Consider the following 21357-nt stretch of genomic DNA (forward strand, 5'->3'; position numbering starts at 1 on the left):
TGCAAAAGCAGTAGTGTGCATGTCGTGCCAGTTTCTGTAGTGTAGTGGTTATCACGTTCGCCTTGCATGCGAAAGGTCCCTGGTTCGAAACCAGGCAGAAGCAAAGCGTAGCAGCTTTTTTTTCGGAAATCGGGCCATACGTGCTCTTCAAACTCTTGTGCTAGACCCCAGTCCTTTCGCTTGCTTGCAAAAGCAGCAGTGTGTATCTCATGCCAGTTTCTGTAGTGTAGTGGTTATCACTAGAGGTGAACGAACACTAAAATGTTCGAGGTTTGAAATTCGAATCGAACAGCCGCTCACTGTTCGTGTGTGCGAACGGGTTTCGAACCCCATTATAGTCTATGGGGAACATATACTCGTTAAGGGGGAAACCCAAATCCGTGTCTGGAGGGTCACAAAGTCCACTATGACACCACAGGAAATGATGCCAACACCTCTGGAATGACACTGGGACAGCAGAGGAAGCATGTCTGGGGGCATCTAACACACCAAACTAACACCAACTACACACTTTACACACTCAATACCACCTCTCTGACAGTAGGAAAACACCTTGAAACATGTGTATTTGGCACTTGCAGTGAGGAGAGCTTGTCACCAGCAGTGAATTTGGCCCTTGTAGTAAGTTGAGGTTGGCACCAACATTTGTTTTGAAAATCAGGGTGGATTGAGTCTCTAACCAGCAGAGTTGGGGCAAATTCATGGTGGAGGGAGCCTCTAAAAACCCCAGTTTGGACCAATTCATGGTGGAGGGAGCCTCTAAAAACCCCAGTTTGGACCAATTCATGGTGGAGGGAGCCTCTAAAAACCCCAGTTTGGACCAATTCATGGTGGAGGGAGCCTCTAAAAACCCCAGTTTGGACCAATTCATGGTGGAGGGAGCCTCTAACCAGCCCAGTTTGGACCAATTCATGGTGGAGGGAGCCTCTAACCAGCCCAGTTTGGACCAATTCATGGTGGAGGAAGCCTCTAAAAACCCCAGTTTGGACCAATTCATGGTGGAGGGAGCCTCTAACCAGCCCAGTTTGGACCAATTCATGGTGGAGGAAGCCTTTAAAAACCCCAGTTTGGACCAATTCATGGTGGAGGGAGCCTCTAACCAGCCCAGTTTGGACCAATTCATGGTGGAGGGAGCCTCTAAAACCCCCAGTTTGGACCAATTCATGGTGGAGGGAGCCTCTAAACAGCCCAGTTTGGACCAAATCATGGTGGAGGGAGCCTCTAAAACCCCCAGTTTGGACCAATTTATGGTGGAGGGAGCCTCTAACCAGCCCAGTTTGGACTAATTCATGGTGGAGGAAGCCTCTAAAAACCCCAGTTTGGACCAATTCATGGTGGAGGGAGCCTCTAACCAGCCCAGTTTGGACCAATTCATGGTGGAGGAAGCCTTTAAAAACCCCAGTTTGGACCAATTCATGGTGGAGGGAGCCTCTAACCAGCCCAGTTTGGACCAATTCATGGTGGAGGGAGCCTCTAAAACCCCCAGTTTGGACCAATTCATGGTGGAGGGAGCCTCTAAACAGCCCAGTTTGGACCAAATCATGGTGGAGGGAGCCTCTAAAACCCCCAGTTTGGACCAATTCATGGTGGAGGGAGCCTCTAACCAGCCCAGTTTAGGCAAATTCATGGTGGAGGGAGCCTCTAACCAGCCCAGTTTGGACCAATTCATGGTGGAGGGAGCCTCTAAAAACCCCAGTTTGGACCAATTCATGGTGGAGGGAGCCTCTAACCAGCCCAGTTTGGACCAATTCATGGTGGAGGGAGCCTCTAACCAGCCCAGTTTGGACCAATTCATGGTGGAGGGAGCCTCTAACCAGCCCAGTTTGGACCAATTCATGGTGGAGGAAGCCTCTAAAAACCCCAGTTTGGACCAATTCATGGTGGAGGGAGCCTCTAACCAGCCCAGTTTGGACCAATTCATGGTGGAGGAAGCCTTTAAAAACCCCAGTTTGGACCAATTCATGGTGGAGGGAGCCTCTAAACAGCCTAGTTTGGGCAAATTCATGGTGGAGGGAGCCTCTAACCAGCCCAGTTTGGACCAATTCATGGTGGAGGGAGCCTCTAAAAACCCCAGTTTGGACCAATTCATGGTGGAGGGAGCCTCTAAAAACCCCAGTTTGGACCAATTCATGGTGGAGGGAGCCTCTAACCAGCCCAGTTTGGACCAATTCATGGTGGAGGGAGCCTCTAAAAACCCCAGTTTGGACCAATTCATGGTGGAGGGAGCCTCTAAAAAACCCAGTTTGGACCAATTCATGGTGGAGGGAGCCTCTAAAAACCCCAGTTTGGACCAATTCATGGTGGAGGGAGCCTCTAACCAGCCCAGTTTGGGCAAATTCATGGTGGAGGGAGCCTCTAAAAAACCCAGTTTGGACCAATTCATGGATTAGGGAGCCTCTAAAAACCCCAGTTTGGGCAAATTCATGGTGGAGGGAGCCTCTAACCAGCCCAGGTTGGGCAAATTCATGGTGGAGGGCGCCTCTAACCAGCCCAGTTTGGACCAATTCATGGTGGAGGGAGCCTCTAACCAGCCCAGTTTGGACCAATTCATGGTGGAGGGAGCCTCTAAAAACCCCAGTTTGGACCAATTCATGGTGGAGGGAGCCTCTAAAAACCCCAGTTTGGACCAATTCATGGTGGAGAGAGCCTCTAACCAGCCCAGTTTGGACCAATTCATGGTGGAGGGAGCCTCTAAAAACCCCAGTTTGGACCAATTCATGGTGGAGGGAGCCTCTAAAAAACCCAGTTTGGACCAATTCATGGTGGAGGGAGCCTCTAAAAACCCCAGTTTGGACCAAATCATGGTGGAGGGAGCCTCTAACCAGCCCAGTTTAGGCAAATTCATGGTGGAGGGAGCCTCTAAACAGCCCAGTTTGGACCAATTCATGGTGGAGGGAGCCTCTAACCAGCCCAGTTTGGGCAAATTCATGGTGGAGGGAGCCTCTAAACAGCCCAGTTTGGACCAATTCATGGTGGAGGGAGCCTCTAACCAGCCCAGTTTGGGCAAATTCATGGTGGAGGGAGCCTCTAACCAGCCCAGTTTGGACCAATTCATGGTGGAGGGAGCCTCTAACCAGCCCAGTTTGGACCAATTCATGGTGGAGGGAGCCTCTAACCAGCCCAGTTTGGACCAATTCATGGTGGAGGGAGCCTCTAACCAGCCCAGTTTGGGCAAATTCATGGTGGAGGGAGCCTCTAACCAGCCCAGTTTGAACCAATTCATGGTGGAGGGAGCCTCTAAAACCCCCAGTTTGGACCAATTCATGGTGGAGGGAGCCTCTAACCAGCCCAGTTTGGGCAAATTCATGGTGGAGGGAGCCTCTAACCAGCCCAGTTTGGACCAATTCATGGTGGAGGGAGCCTCTAAAAACCCCAGTTTGGACCAATTCATGGTGGAGGGAGCCTCTAACCAGCCCAGTTTGGACCAATTCATGGTGGAGGGAGCCTCCAACCAGCCCAGTTTGGACCAATTCATGGTGGAGGGAGCCTCTAAAAACCCCAGTTTGGACCAATTCATGGTGGAGGGAGCCTCTAACCAGCCCAGTTTGGGCAAATTCATGGTGGAGGGAGCCTCTAAAAACCCCAGTTTGGACCAATTCAAGGTGGAGGGAGCCTCTAAAAACCCCAGTTTGGACCAATTCATGGTGGAGGGAGCCTCTAAAACCCCCAGTTTGGACCAATTCATGGTGGAGGGAGCCTCTAAACAGCCCAGTTTGGACCAATTCATGGTGGAGGGAGCCTCTAAAAACCCCAGTTTGGACCAATTCATGGTGGAGGGAGCCTCTAAACAGCCCAGTTTGGGCAAATTCATGGTGGAGGGAGCCTCTAACCAGCCCAGTTTGGGCAAATTCATGGTGGAGGGAGCCTCTAACCAGCCCAGTTTGGACCAATTCATGGTGGAGGGAGCCTCTAAAAACCCCAGTTTGGACCAATTCATGGTGGAGGGAGCCTCTAAAAACCACAGTTTGGACCAATTCATGGTGGAGGGAGCCTCTAACCAGCAGAGTTGTGGGAAATCAGGGTGGAGGGAGCCTCTAACCAGCAGAGTTGTGGGAAATCAGGGTGGAGGGAGCCTCTAACCAGCAGAGTTGTGGGAAATCAGGGTGGAGGGAGCCTCTAACCAGCAGAGTTGGGGGAAATCAGGGTGGAGGGAGCCTCTAACCAGCAGAGTTGGTGGAAATCAGGGTGGAGGGAGCCTCTAACCAGCAGAGTTGGGGGAAATCAGGGTGGAGGGAGCCTCTAACCAGCAGAGTTGTGGGAAATCAGGGTGGAGGGAGCCTCTAACCAGCAGAGTTGTGGGAAAGCAGGGTGGAGGGAGCCTCTAACCAGCAGAGTTGGGGGAAATCAGGGTGGAGGGAGCCTCTAACCAGCAGAGTTGGGGAAAATCAGGGTGGAGGGAGCCTAGTATTAGCAGAATTGTGCAACGCTTATGGTGGATGAGTATGAGGATGCGGAGGAATTGGAGAGGTTGAGTACAGACATGGAGTTTCATGTTGGGGTGCTTTACACAGGTGGGCACAAAAATGAAGGCTCTATCCAGTGGTGGTTCATTTTTATCAAAGTGAGCCGGTCGGCACTCTCAGCTGACAGACGGGTGCGCTTGTCAGTGATGATGCCACCGGCTGCACTGAACACCCTCTCAGATAGGACGCTGGCGGCAGGACAGGACAGCACCTCCAAGGCATATAGGGCAAGTTCAAGCCACAGGTCCAACTTCGACACCCAATACGTGTAGGGCGCAGAGGGGTCGGAGAGGACAGGGCTGTGGTCGGAAAGGTATTCCCGCAACATGCGCCTATACTTCTCACGCCTGGTGACACTAGGACCCTCCGTGGCGGCACTTTGGCGAGGGGGTGCCATCAAGGTGTCCCAGACCTTAGACAGTGTGCCCCTCGTTTGTGTGGACCGGTGAGAACTTGGTCGCCTACTGGAGGAACTGCCCTCCCTGCCGCCAACGTCACATGCTGGAAACATCTCCATCATATTCTGCACCAATTGCTTGTGGCAAGCATTGATGCGATTGGCCCTCCCCTCTACCGGAATAAAAGAGGAGATGTTGTTTTTATACCGGGGGTCAAGGATAGCAAAGATCCAGTACTGGTTGTCCTCCATGATTTTGACAATACGCTTGTCGGTTGTAAAGCACCCCAACATGAACTCAGCCATGTCTGCCACAGTGTTAGTTGGCATGACTCCTCTGGCCCCACCGGAAAGTTCAATCTCCATTTCCTCCTCATCCTCCATGTCTACCCATCCGCGCTGCAACAATGGGACGATTTGAAGTTGCCCGGAAGCCTCCTGTATCACCATCACATCATCGGACAACTCTTCTTCCTCCTCCCCCTCCTCCTCCTCCTCCATTAAACGCGATGAAGCGGACAGATGTGTGGACCTACTCTCCAGCTGTGACGGATCGGATGCTATCCCTGACTCCTCTGTGTGATCTGAGTTATCCCTGATGTCAATCAGGGATTCTCTCAGAACACACAAGAGCGGGATTGTAAGGCTCACCATCGCATCCTCAGAGCTCACCCTCCTTGTGGACTCCTCAAACACCCGTAGGATGTCACAAAGGTCTCTCATCCATGGCCACTCATGGATGAGAAACTGAGGCAGCTGACTTTGTGGCACCCTAGGGTTTTGTAGCTGGTATTCCATCAAAGGTCTCTGCTGTTCAACCACTCTATTCAACATCTGAAACGTTGAGTTCCAGCGTGTGGGGACGTCGCACAAAAGCCGGTGTTGTGGCACATGCAGGCGTTGCTGGAGAGATTTTAAGCTAGCAGCGGCTACTGTCGACTTGCGAAAGTGGGCGCACATGCGCCGCACTTTCACCAGTAGCTCTGGAACATTGGGGTAGCTCTTTAGGAAACGTTGCACCACTAGGTTGAAGACGTGGGCCAGGCATGGAACATGTTGGAGTCCGGCAAGCTCCAGAGCTGCTACCAGGTTCCGGCCGTTATCACAAACGACCATGCCTGGGCCCAGGTGCAGCGGCTCAAACCATATTGCCGTCTCATCGAGGAGGGCATCCCTCACCTCGGAGGCAGTGTGCTGTCTGTCCCCCAAGCTGATCAGCTTCAGCACGGCCTGCTGACGTCTACCAACGCCAGTGCTGCAACGTTTCCAACTCGTAGCTGGGGTCAATCTAACAGCGGAGGAGGAGGCGGTGGCGGAGGAGGAGGCGGTGGAGGAGGAGGAGGAGGGGGGTGTTCTTCTCGTGTCCCTGCCAGGAATGTTAGGCGGGGAGACGAGGTACACCGGGCCAGTTTGGGAAGCAGTCCCAGCCTCAACTACATTCACCCAGTGTGCCGTCAGTGAAATGTAGCGTCCCTGTCCGCATGCACTTGTCCACGCGTCGGTGGTCAAGTGGACCTTTGTGCAAAGCGCGGAACTAAGGGCCCGCCTGATGTTGAGTGACACGTGCTGGTGCAAGGCGGGGACGGCACACCGGGAGAAGTAGTGACGGCTAGGGACGGCATAGCGAGGTGCCGCAGTTGCCATCAGGTCCAGGAAGGCGGGAGTTTCAACAAGCCGGAACGCCAACATCTCCTGGGCCAGCAGTTTAGCGATGTTGGCGTTCAAGGCTTGCGCGTGTGGGTGGTTAGCAGTGTATTTCTGCCGCCGCTCCAATGTCTGAGAGATGGTGGGTTGTTGTAAAGAAGCGCCTGATGGTGCCTTTGATGGTGCAGGAGAAGGAGATAAGACAGGAACAGGGGAGGATGAGGAAGAAGTCAACAAAGTGGCGGAGGCAGATGAAGTGGTGTCCTGGCTCGTCCTCTGGAGTGCATCGCCAGCACAGTCAGCAGTGGCAGTGGCAGAGGCAGAGGCAGTGGCAGAGGCAGTGGCAGTGGCGTGAACGGCAGGCGGCCTTTGTCCTGCCGTTGCTGCCTGCCACTGATTCCAGTGCTTGGATTCCAAATGACGGCGCATTGAAGTGGTGGACAGGTTGCTCTTCTCAGAGCCCCTAATCAATTTCGAGAGGCAAATTGTGCAGACAACACTATATCTGTCCTCGGCGCATTCCTTGAAAAAACTCCACACCTTCGAGAAATGTGCCCTCGAGGTGGGAGTTTTTCGGGGCTGGGTACGAACTGGAACATCTTGGGAGATTCTGGGTGTGGCCTGGCTTCGCCTAAGCTGCTGACCTCTGCCTCTGCCTCTAGCTACCCTTTTTGGTGCTGCACCTGCCTCAACATCCACACTACTTTCCCCGCTTGACATCCCCCCTGTCCAGGTCGGGTCAGTGTCCTCATCATCCACCACTTCCTCTTCCAACTCCTGTCTCATCTCCTCCTCCCGCACAATGCGCAGGTCAACTGGATGCCCTGACGGCAACTGCGTCACATCATCGTCGATGAGGGTGGGTTGCTGGTCATCCACCACCAAATCGAACGGAGATGGAGGAGACTCTAGTGTTTGAGCATCTGGACACAGATGCTCCTCTGTTAGGTTCGTGGAATCGTGACGTGGAGGGGCAGGTTGAGGGACAATGAAAGGAGCGGAGAACAGCTCTGGGGAGCAGGGACAGTTGGGGTTATTGTTCTGTGAAGCTTGGGAATTTTGGGAGGAAGGAGGACAAGACTGTTGGGTAATAGGAGGAGAGGAGGCAGAGTCTGACTGGCTGCTGGAAAATGTGCTGTAAGCGTTCTCCGACAGCCATTGCAAGACCTGTTCCTGGTTCTCGGGCCTACTAAGGTTTGTACCCTGCAGTTTAGTTAATGTGGCAAGCAACCCTGGCACTGTGGAGTGGCGCAATGCTTGCTGCCCCACAGGAGTAGGTACGGGACACCCTGTGGCTTCACTGCTACCTTGCTCCCCAGAACCATTCCCCCGACCTCGCCCACGGCCTCGTCCACGTCCCTTTCCGGGAGCCTTGCGCATTTTGAATTCCCAGTCAGAAACTGGCACTATATGGCAGTAGCAAGAAATGAGGGTATTTGTAACCCCAATATATTCTTTGAATTCCCAGTCAGACAATGGCACTATATACCAGTAGCAAAAATTGTGGGTGCACGTTACCCCAATATATTCTTTGAATTACCAGTCAGAAACTGGCACTATATGGCAGTAGCAAGAAATGAGGGTATTTGTAACCCCAATATATTCTTTGAATTCCCAGTCAGACAATGGCACTATATACCAGTAGCAAAAATTGTGGGTGCACGTTACCCCAATATATTCTTTGAATTACCAGTCAGAAACTGGCACTATATGGCAGTAGCAAGAAATGAGGGTATTTGTAACCCCAATATATTCTTTGAATTCCCAGTCAGACAATGGCACTATATACCAGTAGCAAAAATTGTGGGTGCACGTTACCCCAATATATTCTTTGAATTACCAGTCAGAAACTGGCACTATATGGCAGTAGCAAGAAATGAGGGTATTTGTAACCCCAATATATTCTTTGAATTCCCAGTCAGACAATGGCACTATATACCAGTAGCAAAAATTGTGGGTGCACGTTACCCCAATATATTCTTTGAATTACCAGTCAGAAACTGGCACTATATGGCAGTAGCAAGAAATGAGGGTATTTGTAACCCCAATATATTCTTTGAATTCACAGTCAGACAATGGCACTATATGGCAGTAGCAAAAATAGTGGGTGTATATAGCCCCAATCCTATTGCTAGGGGACTTGCAGGGTATTTCTGAGGTGAAGGTGGGGGGGGGGGCACACCGTTGGAACGGGGATTTGGGGTGTATATATGGGGTATACGGGAATACACTGTCAGTGTATTCCATTCAGGATCCTGGGAAAGCTGGGTTGCGGCGATTGAGCCCGTCAGTGCCACGTTACACTGACAAGCTTCTCCCTGGAATTTAGCTCTTACAAGAGCTGTTGGTTGTCTTCTCCTTCCTATCCTAGCCTGTCCCTGCCTACCCAGAATCTAAGCCCTAGCTAACTGGACGGAAACCTCCGTCCCTGGTGAATTGCAAGCTCAGAATGACGCGAAGCTGGGCGTCGCTGTTCTTTTAAATTAGAGGTCACATGTTTTCGGCAGCCAATGGGTTTTGCCTACTTTTTTCAACGTCACCGGTGTCATAGTTCCTGTCCCACCTACCCTGTGCTGTTATTGGAGCAAAAAAGGCACCAGGAAAGGTGGGAGGGGAATCGAGTAATGGCGCACTTTACCACGCGGTGTTCGATTCGATTCGAACATGCCGAACAGCCTAATATCCGATCGAACATGAGTTCGATAGAACACTGTTCGCTCATCTCTAGTTATCACGTTCGCCTTACACGCGAAAGGTCCCTGGTTCGAAACCGGGCAGAAGCAAAGGGTAGCAGCTTTTTTTTCGGAAATCGGGCCATACGTGCTCTTCAAACTCTTGTGCTAGACCCCAGTCCTTTCGCTTGCTTGCAAAAGCAGCAGTGTGCATCGCGTGCCAGTTTATGTAGTGTAGTGGTTATCACGTTCGCCTGACACGTGAAAGGTCCCCGGTTCGAAACCGGGCAGAAACATGTACTTGCGGTTTCTTTTCTTGAAATCGGTCCATACCCGGTCTTCAGACCCTGCTGGCAGACCACAGTCTTTTCTTCAAGTCCTTTCGCTTGCTTGCAAAAGCAGTAGTGTGCATCTCGTGCCAGTTTCTGTAGTGTAGTGGTTATCACGTTCGCCTCACACGCGAAAGGTCCCCGATTCGAAACCGGGCAGAAACAAGGCATTGCAGCTTTTGTTTCTGAAATCGGCCATACGTCCTCTTCAAATCATCGTTCTAGACCCCAGTCCATTCACTTGCTTGCAAAAGCAGTAGCGTGCATGTCGTGCCAGTTTCTGTAGTGTAGTGGTTATAACGTTCGCCTTACACGCGAAAGGTCCCTGGTTCGAAACCGGGCAGAAGCAAAGTGTAGCAGCTATTTTTTCGGAAATCGGGCCATACATGCTCTTCAAACTCTTGTGCTAGACCCCAGTCCTTTCGCTTGCTTGCAAAAGCAGCAGTGTGTATCTCGTGCCAGTTTCTGTAGTGTAGTGGTTATCACGTTCGCCTAACACGCGAAAGGTCCCTGGGCAGAAACATGTATTTTTTTTTTGAATCAACATTTATTTGGTTTTTTACATGACATTTGTAAAAGAACAAAACAGAAAATATCAGGATATCATCAATCCAATATCATCTCTGCCAATTACATGAAAGGACAAATATCCAAAAGAAAGATAGACATAGGCATAATAAATGGTTAATAAACCACAAACATCAACAATGTTTCAACTTGTGAATATTGAGATACAAGGCGTCCAAACACTATCTGTGTCAATCTGCAGACTTACGTCCAATAAGGGGACTATTATCGAGCCTAGGCGAAGGAGGGAGTCAGGGGTCAAGAGAAGTAGTAGAAAAGGGGATGGGAAGGAAGAGGAAGAGGGGAGAGGGCAAAACAGAGTAGTAGAGACAACAACAACAAAAAAAAAAGGGACAAGAAGGGAAAATAAGATATACCACAATCATAAAAGAAGAGAGAAGAGAGAGTAGTAAGATAAGAGAGCATAATCAGAATCCTGAAGTATTAGAGCGGATAAACAACTGTATCCTAGGAGGATTGCTATCAATCTATTGTCCCAACCCAAGTCTCTCTAATGTTTATGAAGAATCCAGGGAGTCCAGGTCTTTACGTATCGGTCATGAGAACGAGTGGACCAGCACATCAGTTCATCAAAACGCTTCACCTGATTGATCTTATCTATCCACAACGAAAGAGGGGGAGCAGTAGTATTTAGCCAGTATAGAGGTATGAGCGATTTCACGATCGTCAGCAGGTGAGTAACCAACCTATCTTTACCAGGTTGATAGTCTCCAGAAGGCAAGAAAAGGAAGACCGTTTCGGGTGTAAGTCGAAAATATGGGTAGCTGACAGCACGGATTGTGTCTTGTATCTTATCCCAATAATCTCGGATGAGCGGGCAGCTCCACCATATATGTAAATAAGAGCCTTCATCAGACTGGCACCTCCAACAACGATCAGAGTCTTGTAGGCCCTTTCTGTGTAGCCAAACCGGGGTTCTGTACCACCGAGAGACCAATTTATAAGTACTTTCCTGTAGCCTGATGCATGGAGAAAAGCCATGTGAGTGTGATAAAACAGTATCCACCTCCTCTTCGGTAAGGGTACATTGCAGTTCCTTCTCCCACTCTATAACAAATGGAGGTTTGTAGTGTCTATGTGGATCCACAAATCGGGTGAGACAGTGTGATATTTTCCTCAACATCTTCGTTTGTGAGAGAAGAAATTTCTCAAAGTCCGTCAAGGTCGTGCGAAGCAAGAACTGATGTTGCAATTTAGAAAATGCCACTTGAAGATGTTGCTTGTGTAAAAATTTGAAGTGTTCGTCCGGTACTAAGGCGCAAATATCTTCCACCGACATCACACCTGAAGAAGTAACAACGTCTTTGAGTGAAAGGCCGTGGAGTCTGTGCCACATGTCCCTATAGGCTTCTGGATGTATGCCAAGTAGGTAGGGCAGCAAGTTCAAGGGCAGAACTGGAGAGGGAGGCAGAAGCAACCTATCCATCAGATCTGACCACAAAACATTCACGTCTGGTAACAGCGAGCAAATAGTTGCCCTCTGGGATTTGATCACACTAGGAAACCATAGGTCTACAGCAAGTGGGGTCTCCAAGCCCTGTTGCAGCAACGACGTCGGGGTCAAGGACGTGAGCGGGAATGCCAGATCAGCCCACCAATTCAGTCGAATAGATGTGTGATATTTCCGCAAGTCCGGTAAGCCTATTCCACCTTGTCGTTTACGTTTAGTCAGTTGTTGCCACGAGATCCTAGGCGTTCTGTGTCGCCATATAAAACCAGTGAGGAGACGTCGGACAGACTGAAAGAACGCCTCTGGAAGGGCAATAGGGAGCATCGCCATTCTGTAAATGAGCTTAGGAAGAAGATAAGTTTTCACTAAATTCTTCCTGCCGAACCACGACAGGGGGAGGTCTTCATAACCGGTAAGAGAGCACTTTAGTTCCTCTATCAAAGGTGGAAAATTTGCGGCATATAGGTCTTCTAACCTTGGTGTCAAATAGATTCCCAGGTATTTGAGTGGTGTTCTGGACCACTGGAAGGGGGTAGAACTCTTCAGTGCTGATACCACATTAGACGGGAGCGTTATATTTAAAACTTCCGACTTTGAAAAGTTTGCCCTATAACCTGACAAACAGCCGTACGTCTGTAGAACATTCATAAGTGCAGGTAAGCCTTCAATAGGGTTCGAGACAACAAACAGCACGTCGTCAGCATACGCTGTTGATTGAAACAGCTGACCATTTACGTGGACACCAGAGATAGAGTCGTTCTGCCGTACCGCCTGTAGGAGCGACTCCAATACTAGTACAAAGAGCGTGGGGGAGAGTGGGCAACCCTGACGGGTTCCATTGGTAATTGGGAAGCTACTCGAGAGCGTGCCATTAATCCTCAATTTTGCCATAGGTTGTGCGTACAAAGACAGGATCGCTTGAATAAACCGTTCTGGAATAGCAAATCTGCGTAGCGACTCCACCATAAAGTCCCACGCGACCCTGTCGAATGCCTTCTCAGCATCTACGCTGAGAAGGGCCAACGGGATTCCTCTAAGGCGTACAAGTTGGATTAGCGGAAGTAACTTAGCAGTATTGTGTCTGCCCTCTCTCCCAAGTATGAAACCAGACTGTTCTTCGTTAATTAAGAGGGGGACCAGTGGTTGTATCCGTTTTGCTAATATTTTGGCCCATAGCTTGATGTCCAAATTTATAAGCGAAATCGGTCGGTAATTGCCGCAATTGGTATGATCTCTACCGTCCTTCGGAATAAGCGCAATATGTGCTTCCTGCACCTGTCGTGGCAAGGTGGCACCGCCCATCAGGGAGTTACATAGAAGCGACAACTGAGGGAGCAAGGTCTTAGCAAATTTCTTATAATATACTAGCGGGAGGCCATCAGGGCCAGGACTTTTACCTGTAGGGACACTACGTATCACATCCTCTACTTCTTCTAGGGATATCGGCTGAGACAGTGCCGCGGTGTCAGTAGGTGGGAGAGAAGGCAGCGACAACGAGTCAAGAAAGTCACGTATCATCGAAGGTCTAGCGGTGTCAGAGACAGAGGCGGTGTGCAAATTATACAGAGTTTTGTAGTATGAGACAAATTCCGCTGCTATGGCTTTAGTGGAGTCATGTGTTTTCCCATCTTTACCTTTAATAACCGCTATAAAAGATTTCTGTCTCTCTTTTTGGACAAGGCGGGTCATCAGTTTCCCCCCTTTGTTGCCATGGGCGTACAAGAGTTTCCTGAAATGCATATGGTGTTTCGCAGCCCGCACGTTTAGTAAGTCTAACAGCTAGTTTCGCAGCAGGCCGAGTTCAGCTAGGCAAGAAGTCAAAAGAGATTGTTTATGTCGTCGTTCTAATAAAGAGATGCGGTTTAGCAAATCATCTAAGTCTTTCTGTCTCTGTTTTTTAACCTTTGATGCAAGAGCAAGGAGTACCCCCCTTATGAAGGCCTTGTGTGCTTCCCATACAATCGGATAGCTCACTTCTGGTGTGGAGTTCAAGGCAAAATATTCTTCTAGACTACTGGAGAGAAATTTGACATTGTCCTCAGAGTTGAGTAACGTTTCGTTCAAACGCCATGTCCAATCCGGTTTCGGCATTCGTTGAAGAACAATCTGGACATGGACTGGAGCGTGGTCAGAAATTGTGGAAGAGCCTATATAAGATTTTATAGCATGCGATATCAGACAGTCTGAAACAAAAATATAGTCCAGTCTATGGTAAGTGTTATTAGGAATGGAAAAAAAGGTATAGTCCTTTACCGTAGGATGGTGGATTCTCCATATGTCCAATAAACGTAAGTACTGGAAAGAGGTCAGTAGTCTGCGAATTGCACGTTGCAAGATCTGTTGGCGGGAGGAAGAGTCCAAAGCATGGTTTAGAACCACATTTAGATCACCTCCTAACACTATCGCGCCCTCTGCAAACGTCTGTAAGGTTTGTAAAGCTGCCAGAAGCCAAGCTATTTGACCGCTATTAGGAGCGTAAAAGTTAGCGAGAGTGACTTTTTACAATGCAATAGTGCCCTTGAGAAGCAACATCCTGCCCTCTGAGTCCATATAATGTCCAGTGCAGACAAAAGGTACATCACGGTGAAGCAATATCGATACTCCCTTAGAGGCCGATGTGGGATGTGGGTTATGAAAACACTGAGTATACTGGGTTTTAGGAAACTTCGGAATATTTGCTCCCTTAAAATGTGTCTCCTGCAAAAATATCAGTCCGGCTTTAGCTTTGCGAAGAAATAGCTGAACATGTCTTCTTTTTTGTGGAGAATTGAGCCCTTTCACATTGTAGGAGACGCAATTCATTTCCGCCATCTTCGGTCAGACTGTGTTATGAGAAGATAAGGGAAAGAAAAAGGAAAGATAGGAGTGGGGGGGGGGAGGTAGGGCAACAACAAAAGATAACAAGAGGCGACAAAGCGGACAAACAGAAAGAAGAGGGAAGAAAACGGGGAAAAGCGGAGTAGTGTGCCTCAACTCACTTACACAAAACCAAAGAGAAGCACAGTCACTCTACCCCTTTCGGAGAAAATCTGAGCCCAGACAACAGTAGTGTATCAGGACAACTGGGGTGAAAAAAAAAAAATGAACCAGATCGGAACGGGAATGCGTACCGCCAAAAGATAAAATATATTGAAACCATAGTCCGTAACCATATTGCGAGAAATTGCGAAAAGAGATAAGAAGTGAGGAGAGAACAGGTACCCCAAACCATTATAACTCTCAAGGCAAAGGCAGGTGAGCCCTAGACATAAAATAAACAACCGCTCCAAGAGAGAACTCAAGTCATTGCTACTGAAGCAAAGCATTCCGCAATTTACAGTAAACATTACCGCGTGAGTATCCAAAAGCTCCAACTCACACTCTCCAAGGAACAGGTCAGATAGATCAAATTACAGGAGGTAGGAAATGGTAGGGGGAGACAATTGCGTAAGAAGGGAGGTCAATTGAAGAGGAGCAACGTCACATGCCCTAAGACCAGTACGCAAGCTACATAATCACATAATAGTCATGAAGCTAGTGAGCAAAAGACTAACTACGTATCACTCCGGGATTACCGTGAAACATGCATGCAGCCATAGAGAATGTTCTCATATAAAACATTGTCCAAAAGAAGAGGTCAGGACTGTAGCACCCGGGAAGGGGGGGGGGGGTCTAGAACGAAAGGTGGGAGGAAAGGGAATATTAGAGGAAAGTTGGGAATATTCTGGGTAATGAGAATTGGGTGTCAAGAGAGGAGCAAAAACGAGAGGTGAGGAAAAGCGCAGAAAGATATAAGGAGAGGAGGCATGAGATTGAGATAGGAGTAGACAACGGTAAGAGCAAAGAAGAGCTGAGAGTGGATAGAAGAGAAAGGAAAGGAAGAGCATAGCTAAGAAGAGGGGAGGGGGGGAAGGCAGGAGGGGGATAGGGGTAGAGAAAGAACAGGGAGGGAAGGGAGTGGAAATAATAGAAGAGTATGTGAAAGGGAAAGGGTGAGAATACAGAAGATTAAGGGAGAAAGAAAAGAGGGAACAATAAGCCGGAGACAAAGAGAGTAGGAAGAGGAAGAAAGGGAAAAAGAAATGCGTCCAACCTGAGCTCAAGGAGTCTTGTGTGAAGAAACCATGTGCAATCCTGGAGGGAGAGAGTCCTTCAGTCCTTCACTGGCGTAGAACAGGTAGAAAAGGCCCCAGGGTGACGAATCAGGGCTTTCTTCGCTTTTGGAGTGCCTAAGCGGCGCACATGTCGAAGCGAGTCTTGTGGATACGGAAGCATAGCAGGCACAGGGATAGAATCTTCTTGTACCGGTAGCCATGAAGGAATAGCAATAGGGGGGATATCTAGTATTTCCCATAACTGATCCAAATCCTGTGGGGAGTGCACTGCATAACGTTTACCCCCTTTCATTATAGAGAGTCCAAAAGGGAATAGCCAAGCATAACGTATTCCCATCGACTTCAATTGATCCAGTAGTGGCTTGAGAACTCGTCGCTTTTGTAGCGTGGATGGTGCTAAGTCTTGATATAGCCTTATAGTATGCCCCTCGTAAGATAAATCAGACGTGTCTCTGGCCGCCGTTAGCAATTGGGTTGTGTGAGCCGAGGACAGCAAAGCACAGACTACATCTCGCGGAGGCTCTTCAGGACTTGGCTTAGGCCTCACGGCCCTATGCACTCTCTCCACTGCCATCCCAGCAGCCGCCTCAGCTCCTAACAGCAAGGTAAAGATGTCCGCGGAAATGCTCGGAAGCTGTTCCGGCAGGTAAATTTCGGGAAATCCTCGTATGCGGAGGTTTCGTCTGCGATTCCTATTCTCTAGGTCTTCTAAAGTTAGGTAAGTATTATTCAGGTGTGCCGTGTGCATATCTAGGCGTTCCGTCACACAGGATGTAGTCTGCACCAGCTCATTATGGCCTCCCTCCACTGCATCTACTCGCTGGGTAATACGATCAAAATCCGCACGGAGAGCGGCTAATTCTGCAGTCATCGGGGCTAAAGCTTGGGTAAGTATACGTTTTAAATAACCCTTAGATATGGGTGCAGTGTCCTCCTCGTTAGCAGATTCCTCCCCACCTGAGTCTGCAATCGAGTCTTCCCGCCTCCTCATCTCCTCGGGCGCCATTTTCCTCTGTCTAGCCGGGGAGCTCGTTGCTTGTTTCTTCAAGAATTTCTGGAGTCCTTGTTGGGAATGCGAACCCTTCTGGTCCGGGGGATCCCTGGACCTCTCCCCACCGACTTTGACCATGTTTCAGCGTCTGTAGGCTAGAGTAACAGCGGTTTAGCGGATCCCTGAGACGGAGCTCCGGAGCTAAGCTGCCATCTCACAACTCGGTCAGGCCACGCCCCGCAGAAACATGTATTGCGGTTTCTTTTTTTGAAATCGGTCCATACCCGGTCTTCAGACCCTGCTGACAGACCACAGTCTTTTCTTCAAGTCCTTTCGCTTGCTTGCAAAAGCAGTAGTGTGCATCTCGTGCCAGTTTCTGTAGTGTAGTGGTTATCACGTTCGCCTCACACGCGAAAGCTCCCCGGTTTGAAACCGGGCAGAAACAAAGCATTGCAGTTTTTGTTTCTGAAATCGGCCATACGTGCTCTTCAAATCATCGTTCTAGACCCCAGTCCTTTCACTTGTTTGCAAAAGCAGTAGTGTGCATTTCGTGCCCGTTTCTGTAGTGTAGTGGTTATCACATTCGCCTTACATGCGAAAGGTCCCTGGTTTGAAACCGGGCAGAAGCAAAGCGTAGCAGCTTTTTTTTCAGAAATCGGTCCATACGTGCTCTTCAAACTCTTGTGCTAGACCCCAGTCCTTTCGCTTGCTTGCAAAAGCAGCAGTGTGTATCTCGTGCCAGTTTCTGTAGTGTAGTGGTTATCACGTTCGCCTAACACGCGAAAGGTCCCCGGTTCGAAACCGGGCAGAAACATGTACTTGCGGTTTCTTTTCTTGAAATCGGTCCATACCCGGTCTTCAGACCCTGCTGGCAGACCACAGTCTTTTCTTCAAGTCCTTTCGCTTGCTTTCAAAAGCAGTAGTGTGTATTTCGTGCCAGTTTCTGTAGTGTAGTGGTTATCACGTTCGCCTAACACGCGAAAGGTCCACGGTTCGAAACCGGGCAGAAACATGTACTTGCGGTTTCTTTTCTTGAAATCGGTCCATACCCGGTCTTCAGACCCTGCTGCAGACCACAGACTTTACTTCAAGTCCTTTCGCTTGCTTGCAAAAGCAGTAGTGTGCATCTCGTGCCAGTTTCTGTAGTGTAGTGGTTATCACATTCGCCTCACACGCGAAAGGTCCCCGGTTCGAAACCGGGCAGAAACAAAGCATTGCAGCTTTTGTTTCTGAAATCGGCCATACGTGCTCTTCAAATCATCGTTCTAGACCCCAGTCCTTTCACTTGCTTGCAAAAGCAGTAGTGTGCATGTCGTGCCAGTTTCTGTAGTGTAGTGGTTATCACATTCGCCTTACACGCGAAAGGTCCCTGGTTCGAAACCGGGCAGAAGCAAAGCGTAGCAGCTTTTTTTTCGGAAATCGGGCCATACGTGCTCTTCAAACACTTGTGCTAGACCCCAGTCCTTTCGCTTGCTTGCAAAAGCAGCAGTGTGTATCTCGTGCCAGTTTCTGTAGTGTAGTGGTTATCACGTTCGCCTAACACGCGAAAGGTCTCCGGTTCGAAACCGGGCAGAAACAAAGCATTGCTGCTTTCGTTTCTGAAATCGGCCATACGTGCTCTTCAAATCATCGTTCTAGACCCCAGTCCTTTCACTTGCTTGCAAAAGCAGTAGTGTGCATGTCGTGTGAGTTTCTGTAGTGTAGTGGTTGTCACGTTCGCCTTACACACGAAAGGTTCCTGGTTCGAAACTGGGCAAAAGCAAAGCGTAGCAGCTTTTTTTCGGAAATCGGGCCATACGTGCTCTTCAAACTCTTGTGCTAGACCCCAGTCCTTTCACTTGCTTGCAAAAGCAGCAGTGTGTATCCCGTGCCAGTTTCTGTAATGTAGTGGTTATCACGTTCGCCTAACACGCGAAAGATCCCCGGTTCGAAACCGGGCAGAAACATGTACTTGCGGTGTCTTTTCTTGAAATCGGTCCATACCCGGTCTTCAGACCCTGCTGGCATACCACAGTCTTTTCTTCATGTCCTTTCGCTTGCTTGCAAAAGCAGTAGTATGCATCTCGTGCCAGTTTCTGTAGTGTAGTGGTTAACACGATCGCCTCACACGCGAAAGGTCCCCGGTTCGAAACCGGGCAGAAACAAAGCATTGCAGCTTTTGTTTCTGAAAACGGCCATACGTGCTCTTCAAATCATCGTTCTAGACCCCAGTCCTTTCACTTGCTTGCAAAAGCAGTAGTGTGCATGTCGTGCCAGTTTCTGTAGTGTAGTGGTTATCACATTCGCCTTACACGCGAAAGGTCCCTGGTTCGAAACCGGGCAGAGCAAAGCGTAGCAGCTTTTTTTTCGGAAATCGGGCCATACGTGCTCTTCAAACTCTTGTGCTAGACCCCAGTCCTTTCGCTTGCTTGCAAAAGCAGCAGTGCGTATCGCGTGCCAGTTTCTGTAGTGTAGTGGTTATCACGTTCGCCTAACACGCGAAAGGTCCCCGATTCGAAACCGGGCAGAAACATATGCTTGCGGTTTCTTTTCTTGAAATCGGTCCATACCCGGTCTTCAGACCCTGTTGGTAGTCCACAGTCTTTTCTTCAAGTCCTTTCGCTTGCTTGCAAAAGCAGTAGTGTGCATCTCGTGCCAGTTTCTGTAGTGTAGTGGTTATCACGTTCGCCTCACACGCAAAAGGTCCCCGGTTCGAAACCGGGCAGAAACAAAGCATTGCAGCTTTTGTTTCTGAAATCGGCCATACGTGCTCTTCAAATCATCGTTCTAGACCCCAGTCCTTTCACTTGCTTGCAAAAGCAGTAGTGTGCACGTCGTGCCAGTTTCTGTAGTGTAGTGGTTATCACGTTCGCCTTACACGCGAAAGGTCCCTGGTTCGAAACCGGGCAGAAGCAAAGCGTAGCAGCTTTTTTTTCGATAATCGGGCCATACGTGCTCTTCAGACTCTTGTGCTAGACCCCAGTCCTTTCGCTTGCTTGCAAAAGCAGCAGTGTGTATCTGGTGCCAGTTTCTGTAGTGTAGTGGTTATCACGTTCGCCTAACACTCGAAAGGTCCCCGGTTCGAAACCGGGCAGAAACATGAACTTGTGGTTTCTTTTCTTGAAATCGGTCCATACCCGGTCTTCAGACCCTGCTGGAAGACCACAGTCTTTTCTTTAAGTACTTTTGCTTGCTTGCAAAAGCAGTAGTGTGCATCTTGTGCCAGTTTCTGTTTTGTAGTGGTTATCACGTTCGGCTCACACGCGAAAGGTCCCCGGTTCGAAACCGGGCAGAAACATGTACTTGCGGTTTCTTTTCTTGAAATCGGTCCATACCCGGTCTTCAGACCCTGCTGCAGACCACAGACTTTACTTCAAGTCCTTTCGCTTGCTTGCAAAAGCAGTAGTGTGCATCTCGTGCCAGTTTCTGTAGTGTAGTGGTTATCACATTCGCCTCACACGCGAAAGGTCCCCGGTTCGAAACCGGGCAGAAACAAAGCATTGCAGCTTTTGTTTCTGAAATCGGCCATACGTGCTCTTCAAATCATCGTTCTAGACCCCAGTCCTTTCACTTGCTTGCAAAAGCAGTAGTGTGCATGTCGTCCCAGTTTCTGTAGTGTAGTGGTTATCACATTCGCCTTACACGCGAAAGGTCCCTGGTTCGAAACCGGGCAGAAGCAAAGCGTAGCAGCTTTTTTTTCGGAAATCGGGCCATACGTGCTCTTCAAACACTTGTGCTAGACCCCAGTCCTTTCGCTTGCTTGCAAAAGCAGCAGTGTGTATCTCGTGCCAGTTTCTGTAGTGTAGTGGTTATCACGTTCGCCTAACACGCGAAAGGTCTCCGGTTCGAAACCGGGCAGAAACAAAGCATTGCTGCTTTCGTTTCTGAAATCGGCCATACGTGCTCTTCAAATCATCGTTCTAGACCCCAGTCCTTTCACTTGCTTGCAAAAGCAGTAGTGTGCATGTCGTGTGAGTTTCTGTAGTGTAGTGGTTGTCACGTTCGCCTTACACACGAAAGGTTCCTGGTTCGAAACTGGGCAAAAGCAAAGCGTAGCAGCTTTTTTTCGGAAATCGGGCCATACGTGCTCTTCAAACTCTTGTGCTAGACCCCAGTCCTTTCACTTGCTTGCAAAAGCAGCAGTGTGTATCCCGTGCCAGTTTCTGTAATGTAGTGGTTATCACGTTCGCCTAACACGCGAAAGATCCCCGGTTCGAAACCGGGCAGAAACATGTACTTGCGGTGTCTTTTCTTGAAATCGGTCCATACCCGGTCTTCAGACCCTGCTGGCATACCACAGTCTTTTCTTCATGTCCTTTCGCTTGCTTGCAAAAGCAGTAGTATGCATCTCGTGCCAGTTTCTGTAGTGTAGTGGTTAACACGATCGCCTCACACGCGAAAGGTCCCCGGTTCGAAACCGGGCAGAAACAAAGCATTGCAGCTTTTGTTTCTGAAAACGGCCATACGTGCTCTTCAAATCATCGTTCTAGACCCCAGTCCTTTCACTTGCTTGCAAAAGCAGTAGTGTGCATGTCGTGCCAGTTTCTGTAGTGTAGTGGTTATCACATTCGCCTTACACGCGAAAGGTCCCTGGTTCGAAACCGGGCAGAGCAAAGCGTAGCAGCTTTTTTTTCGGAAATCGGGCCATACGTGCTCTTCAAACTCTTGTGCTAGACCCCAGTCCTTTCGCTTGCTTGCAAAAGCAGCAGTGCGTATCGCGTGCCAGTTTCTGTAGTGTAGTGGTTATCAC

General features: G+C 49.3%; 14 non-coding genes across 14 annotated transcripts; all 14 read left to right on the top strand.

Annotated features, from left to right (window-relative positions):
• The first annotated feature begins 30 nt into the window (after positions 1–30).
• On the top strand, positions 31–103 carry TRNAA-UGC (transfer RNA alanine (anticodon UGC)). Its single transcript has one exon. It is a non-coding gene; the product is annotated as a tRNA-Ala (tRNA).
• A 9296-nt stretch (positions 104–9399) lies between these two features.
• On the top strand, positions 9400–9472 carry TRNAV-GAC (transfer RNA valine (anticodon GAC)). Its single transcript has one exon. It is a non-coding gene; the product is annotated as a tRNA-Val (tRNA).
• A 7712-nt stretch (positions 9473–17184) lies between these two features.
• On the top strand, positions 17185–17257 carry TRNAV-UAC (transfer RNA valine (anticodon UAC)). The gene has a single exon. It is a non-coding gene; the product is annotated as a tRNA-Val (tRNA).
• A 112-nt stretch (positions 17258–17369) lies between these two features.
• Positions 17370–17442, top strand: TRNAV-AAC (transfer RNA valine (anticodon AAC)). Its single transcript has one exon. It is a non-coding gene; the product is annotated as a tRNA-Val (tRNA).
• A 125-nt stretch (positions 17443–17567) lies between these two features.
• TRNAV-AAC (transfer RNA valine (anticodon AAC)) lies at positions 17568–17640 on the top strand. Its single transcript has one exon. It is a non-coding gene; the product is annotated as a tRNA-Val (tRNA).
• A 124-nt stretch (positions 17641–17764) lies between these two features.
• On the top strand, positions 17765–17837 carry TRNAV-CAC (transfer RNA valine (anticodon CAC)). Its single transcript has one exon. It is a non-coding gene; the product is annotated as a tRNA-Val (tRNA).
• A 111-nt stretch (positions 17838–17948) lies between these two features.
• Positions 17949–18021, top strand: TRNAV-UAC (transfer RNA valine (anticodon UAC)). The gene has a single exon. It is a non-coding gene; the product is annotated as a tRNA-Val (tRNA).
• Positions 18022–18133: 112 nt separating this feature from the next.
• On the top strand, positions 18134–18206 carry TRNAV-AAC (transfer RNA valine (anticodon AAC)). Its single transcript has one exon. It is a non-coding gene; the product is annotated as a tRNA-Val (tRNA).
• A 1059-nt stretch (positions 18207–19265) lies between these two features.
• TRNAV-CAC (transfer RNA valine (anticodon CAC)) lies at positions 19266–19338 on the top strand. The gene has a single exon. It is a non-coding gene; the product is annotated as a tRNA-Val (tRNA).
• Positions 19339–19449: 111 nt separating this feature from the next.
• TRNAV-UAC (transfer RNA valine (anticodon UAC)) lies at positions 19450–19522 on the top strand. Its single transcript has one exon. It is a non-coding gene; the product is annotated as a tRNA-Val (tRNA).
• A 112-nt stretch (positions 19523–19634) lies between these two features.
• Positions 19635–19707, top strand: TRNAV-AAC (transfer RNA valine (anticodon AAC)). Its single transcript has one exon. It is a non-coding gene; the product is annotated as a tRNA-Val (tRNA).
• A 322-nt stretch (positions 19708–20029) lies between these two features.
• Positions 20030–20102, top strand: TRNAV-CAC (transfer RNA valine (anticodon CAC)). The gene has a single exon. It is a non-coding gene; the product is annotated as a tRNA-Val (tRNA).
• A 111-nt stretch (positions 20103–20213) lies between these two features.
• Positions 20214–20286, top strand: TRNAV-UAC (transfer RNA valine (anticodon UAC)). The gene has a single exon. It is a non-coding gene; the product is annotated as a tRNA-Val (tRNA).
• A 112-nt stretch (positions 20287–20398) lies between these two features.
• Positions 20399–20471, top strand: TRNAV-AAC (transfer RNA valine (anticodon AAC)). Its single transcript has one exon. It is a non-coding gene; the product is annotated as a tRNA-Val (tRNA).
• Positions 20472–21357: the final 886 nt, after the last annotated feature.

The sequence above is a fragment of the Leptodactylus fuscus genome, unplaced genomic scaffold (genome assembly GCF_031893055.1).
Source record: "Leptodactylus fuscus isolate aLepFus1 unplaced genomic scaffold, aLepFus1.hap2 HAP2_SCAFFOLD_242, whole genome shotgun sequence".
Lineage (NCBI taxonomy): Eukaryota > Metazoa > Chordata > Amphibia > Anura > Leptodactylidae > Leptodactylus > Leptodactylus fuscus.